Source organism: Magnolia sinica, chromosome 7 (genome assembly GCF_029962835.1).
Source record: "Magnolia sinica isolate HGM2019 chromosome 7, MsV1, whole genome shotgun sequence".
Taxonomy (NCBI): domain Eukaryota; kingdom Viridiplantae; phylum Streptophyta; class Magnoliopsida; order Magnoliales; family Magnoliaceae; genus Magnolia; species Magnolia sinica.
In genome coordinates, this window is record NC_080579.1 from 3,893,718 (window position 1) to 3,899,930 (window position 6,213).

The following is a 6,213-nucleotide window of genomic DNA, read 5'->3' on the forward strand; positions in this document are numbered from 1 at the left end:
TTGATAAGTGGCCTGGTTGGCCACAGCGGTAACAATTATTCGACCTTGGCCGAGCATAAGGATTTGGAATCCTACTCGGACTCGCTGTTGCAGGTGCTGCACGTTGAGGCCTGGATGAGCCGCTCCCCGTATCACGGTTTGCGGTTGTAGGAAGTTGAGGTACTGGGTCTTTTCCTCGTGGCAGCACTGGATCCTGCGTGGGACCCGTCATGGGGGGTCGAGTTGAAGGATATGGACGAGCAGGAGCTCTTGCAAGTTGTGTTTCCGCCCTACCCGCCAATTGAACCGCTTCATCCACAGTCCCGACTGGGTACATCTGAACTCGGTCCTGAATTGTCGGTCGCAACCCACCTATAAATCGCGCCACCTTCTGTGACTCAGATTCTGACAGATCGTTTCGTGTAGCCAGCCGTTGAAATTCTTCAGTATAATCTGTGACTGTTCGATTTCCTTGCCTGCAATTTTGATATTGCTGGAATAATATCTGCTCATAATCACTGGGGAGAAATCGAGATCGAAGAAGACGTCTCATCCGTGGCCATGATGAGATAGGCGCCTTATTCTGGCGAGCTCGTGAGAGTTGTAATTGTTCCCACCATGCAGAAGCACCAGATTTTAATTTAAACGCTACCAATTTTACCCTTTTATGATCTGGCACGTCCATATAATCAAAATATCTCTCTACTTCGGCTAGCCAATCGAGAAAATCTTCTATACGTAATAAACCGTTAAAACTAGGAAGTTCAGCCTTACCTCGATAGTCTCTTTCAGCACGATCTAGATGATCACCTCCATGGATTGGTCGTCGAGCAAAACCCTCATTAAGGTCCTCGTCGCTAGAACTTGAATCATCTGGTGTAGCCCTGCGGTTTGCCACTGGTAGTGCTCTACGAAAATCGGGGTTGTGTCGTACAGCAACCATGGGTGGTGGGGCCACCACGGGTGGTGGAGCACCGCCTAAGGCTCGGGGCGGAAGTAGCGCATCCGCAAGACGGTCAAGAGTTGCCTGCAGCCCTTGCATGGTCAACTGACTCTCCCGGTGGAAAGTTTCCATTCTTTCCGAAAGATAACGAATCCCTGGATCACCGTCCACAGGATTTTGATTCATACCTTCGTTGTTTGCCATCGGCCCGAGGGGAATCCTCGCTTTGATACCAATTGACGCAGGGATGAACGTGATGAGGATAACTACTCCGAATCCACGGAGCTTCTCTGGACTCCTCACAGAGACTTCTCGAATCCACGAGGAAAGAAAGCAGAAAATAGAAATAAATTCTAATAAATTCAAAATTGATTAATTGATGAATAAAAACGAGTTCACAACCCTTTAAATAGGGCTACCAAGCAATGGGAAAGAAATTAGAAGCAAACTACAACTCAAACTCTTAGAATCCGCGACTTACTATAAATAGTAAACTTACTATTTATAGACGGTCGTGATGTCTACTAGTGCGCAAGGTTTTCGGCCAAAAATAGTAAGTGTCCTATTTGGCTTCACCAAACCGTTCTCCTAATTATTCTAAGCTCTTTTCACGTTGGGCGCAACTCCTAAAGCCCGACGGATGAAGAGTTATAATCGAACTAAAACTTACTATTTATAGTAAAAACGAAATTAAAACAGGGAAACGACCGTCAATCCAGGGGTTTTTCGCAATTCCGGGCTGCGCAACCCGGCGTAGCTGGGTTGGTTGGCTTCAGTAGCTCGTTCTACCCCAAAATCATATATTTTACGTCAGATAACTCATTCCGGATTGCAAGATACGCCCGATTTAAGGTTCGATGGTCTGGATTACTTCTGTCGTCGACCGGGCCTTTTCTGATCCATCTTGGCCATGTAATTTTCTGCGACCCACTCTACATCAATTTATCAACCTAGGGTAAGTAATGACAGACATGTATGTATCTATAGAATTAGAAATTTGAGTTTATTTATCAACTGGGTAGGCAATGACACACATGTAGTCCAACCTCTCTCTTCATAGGAAGAAGATGAAGAAATAGCTTCGTTCATTGAGGAATTAATAGATGGAGCTCTTATTACAGGGTATAACTGAATCATCCATCTCTTCCTTCATTTTCTTTCTTAGAGGTTCTAATTCCATACTCTTCTATATCCCAGCTTCTCTACAGGCCATACATGTGACATTGTAGTACAAGTGTGTGAGATTTTAGCCATACATTAGATTGGTCTCTGGCCAGGAATTTTACATTGTGGGCCTGGCTGATGGACAGCCTGGCACTACACCAAAATCGTTTATCAGGTACGGCCCGTGCTTTGGTTCAGAAACGGTATTAAGCCGTTTTTAATTGAACACGGTTTCAAACCGTTTCTGAATGCAGCGACTATACCCTCTTTCCACGTACGGCTCTTTTGCTTTCCCCTTTTCTTCATTCTCTCTCGTCTCGCGTCTCCTTCTCTTCGAATCTCCAGTTTAGGTCATTCTGCCCTCCTGCTCGTCCTGCTCATCTCCTTCTTCACACTCCTTTAAAAAGCATCCCCATTACGGCAGATCTACGCCTCCAGATCTATTACCTCTCTCATTCTCCTCCGCTCTTCCTCCTCCAATTCCCAATTTCTCTCCAGATTTCTTCAGTTTCCTCAGATCTAGGGTTTACAGATCCCGTTTCTGGAGTCAGATCCACGTTTCTTGCATTGTGGCCATGGATCTATCTCTTTTGTAGCTGATTATATCTGTTAATTTCATCAAAAGCGGGTTTTAGGAAGAGAGAGAGAGAGAGAGGGAAGAAACTGATGTCTCTGTTTTAAGCGCAAAAAAAATCCCCCAAATCTCTCTTCGGAAAATCTAGGGTTTCTTTCTGCAACTGATGATGGCAATTCTGTAATTCTTCTGTAATTCCTTCTCGATTTTTTCCCTCTCGATTTGGTTTCTCTGTTTTTAGGGGGAGAATTTGGGTCCTAGGCTTCAGAATTTGTTCTAGGTTTTTTTTTTTTTTTTTCCTTCTATATCTGGAAATGGCATTTCTGTGAATATTATTTTTAAATCTCCATATGAAAATTGAAATTATGTATTTTTTTATTTTTATTTTTTCTTGTTCTTTTATGGATGATTTTTCTATGTTGTTCGAATATCTGTGAAATTAGGGGTTTCCACTTTAAATCGGATTTTTTTTTTTTTTGTCATTTTCTCTGATTTTTTATTTTTGAAATTCCTATTTGGTTTTATTGTTCCGTACGTGTTTTCATAGAATTTCGTGGGTGATTTTCATGTTCAAATGAAAATTTTTGTATTCTTTAATTCAAGAAAATTAGGCAATTCTAGCCACTGAATCCGTTCATTCTCTATTGATTTGTACAAAAATTTCACACATTTTTGTTCCATTAATTTCCTGCAATTTTGAACTTCTTTTGAAATTTCCACAAAAATTTCCAAATGAAGCTCTCTGTCCACGTCAAGGAGAAGGCGAAATCTGCACCATCGGATCAGGCCCCTGTGATCGATCTCACGCAGTTTGGGTATGTCAAGCTCTTCGGCAAGGGGATGCTACTGGAGGGGCGGCCAGTCGTCGTGAAGGCGAAACTAGTGTCAAAGACCATGGAGAAGAAGATCAAGGAGGCTGGCAGGGCCGTCATGCTCACCGCCTGATCTGTGGGGACTAGTCGATGAATTGTAGGTTTTGATTTCAGATCTTTTTCTCTTTTTTTTTTTTTTTTAAATGGGATATGGATACTGTGGGATATTTTGAGTTTCATGAAAGTACCATTTTGCACTTAGTAGGCTTTTTGTTCTTTGGTGAAATATTCATTATATATCGTCTTTGGTATTTGATCTGCTTAAATACATTTATTTAGTGACTGATTTGTTGGTTTGGACCTGAGATTTTATTATTTATTTATTTATTTATTTATTTTTTTAACATACATGCATAAAGTCTCTCACATAGTCTGACCATTCCAATTGCAGATATACATGTATATGTCATACATAAGCACATAGGCTGCCCACTCTAATAACATAAATGCATAAAGTGTCTCTTACTCCGAGCATTTCAAATAATGTATATATGCATGCATGTATGTACGCATGCATGCATATGTATATAAGCATAAGAAAGGATTAGCAAGCTAGATTAGTTTGGCGTTGAGGGACAAAAATGACATTATTACTTCCATCAGACCTCAAAAGCTTCACAAGATGAGGATCCACATTGAAAGCTGCTTCCAGAAGTGATGGTGATAGAGCTCTGAACAGTGATGTCTTCCCACCAAAATGACTGAACACAGGCAGTGGACTAGAGATGACAGAAAACCATTCCAACCCTTCACCATCTGCAATTGAATATGAAGGGTACAGTTCTGCTATATGCTGTAGTATTAAAGATTTAGTTAAAGATTCATTCATGTAGTAGCCAGATCTATTGGCGATTTCAGATTTACATCTGTTGACTGTTTCATATCTACATCTTCTCTTTGTAGGTTGATGATTTTTTACTGATCGATCTGGTAAAATGGCTTATTCATTTGGTAGCCTCTTTATCATGTCTTAAAGTTCTCTTTCTTTCTTTATTATTATTATTATTATTATTATTATTTTGTCTTAACTCTCCCTTAGCATTAGAAAAAAAAATGCAGGGGAGTTGTTTGTTAAAATGAAGAGATGTGATTTTACGGAAAATTGTGCTTGATCTATGTAGTCATTAGCCATTTACTGAACTGAATGGTTTGAGTATGAAGAGATCATGGTGAGACTACTGAGCCCAATGCAAATGTACGCGTTGCTGGAAATTGGATGTGCTTTGTCATGCATGCCCAATACATGGTGTTATTGCACCTTGCAGGCATCCTCAAATCCTCCCAATTTTTTTGAGACTTTTTATATAGTCTTATCTGAGTGTTGAATGGCTGCAAGCTGATATCACAAAAGCTTGAAATCATTTATGTTAGAGGTTGAAAGTGGTTCAGATGCCTTTCTTACATGTTCAGTCTATTGGAAATGTAAGTGGGTGTTTCAATTGTTGCAAGTTGGTCCTGTGAAGAGCTGTTCTAAGTACTTGGTAACATATTAATGGATGGTGAAAGTTTTGCAAGATTGAGGTTAGATTCGGCCATTCAACAAAGAACTGGTCTTTGGTAAATTCACAATACATATCTTGCATAAAAAATTTTTTCCTGCATCAATTTTCTCATAAGATGTTGCTTCTTGTGCAACAGATTCTGTATGTGCATGTTTCCATTTTCACCAAGACACTAAGAATAAAAGACAAACAACAGATGACTGTGACTCTGTGACAGCCAAAAAGTGAGTGCCACCAATTTTATAGTTATTAGTAGCAAAGGTGGAAATGGAGGGCAGAGATGTGGATAGAAATTCAAAATAAACATGTTACTTGCAAGGAGAAAGAAATCATACATTACCAAGTTGGCTAGTTGTGGCCAGTAGTACATTACATTTATGTTTATTTTGGATTACAAAGAAATCATACCTTTGTACTCTTATTGAGGTCAATGCATTACAAATTTCGGAGTAACCATCGACATAAAAAGGGTAATTAACCAATTCAAGGGAACCGTAGATGTGGATAGAAATCCAAAATAAACATGTATGTTGCATGGAGAAAGCAATCATACCTTACCAAATTGGCTAGTTGTGGGTAGTAGCACATTACTTTTCAAATTTTCTATTAACAATGCTAGTCGGGAATATCAAGGTTTAGCTCACTACAAGAGATGATCCTATAGAAACCATTTCGAAAACATAATGGGCAGGTCATGTAGACCATGGGAACCAATTGATGCACAGGGAGCAGGGAGGAATATTAGTTGATTCAGATAGGTGATATGAATGCCAACAAAATTACACAGCCATGTCTTAAAAAAAAAAATATTTTCAAACTCTTACCAGGGCACTTTGTGCTATCTTTCGCTGTTGGTTTTATTTCAGATCTAGTCAATAGGCATGTCTGCATGCCTATTGTGACTTTTTAAAAAAATTTAAAAAAAAAAAAGAAAAAAAAGAAAAAAAGAAGAAGTTAATAGGCATGTCTGCAAGTAATAGAGGAAGCAGAGGAATATAAGAAATGATCAGACTGGATTAGTGGAAATATGGAAGTAATCTCATCTTCTCTATAAGCATTAACTATGGATTCTCTTTGAAGGTCCTCGCTGGCAGGAGTATAATCTGGTTATTTGTTGGTCAGGCTTCATATGCAGAATTCATTACAGAAGCACAAACTTCTGCATCCCATGGTATATAA

The 6,213-nt window shown here is 39.6% G+C and overlaps 1 long non-coding RNA gene across 1 annotated transcript; it reads left to right on the forward strand.

The window, feature by feature from the left end:
• The first annotated feature begins 2,255 nt into the window (after positions 1–2,255).
• LOC131250876 (uncharacterized) lies at positions 2,256–5,967 on the forward strand. Its single transcript, XR_009173478.1, has 5 exons — positions 2,256–3,629; positions 4,136–4,307; positions 4,436–4,462; positions 4,798–5,089; positions 5,171–5,967. It is a non-coding gene; the product is annotated as an uncharacterized LOC131250876 (long non-coding RNA).
• Positions 5,968–6,213: the final 246 nt, after the last annotated feature.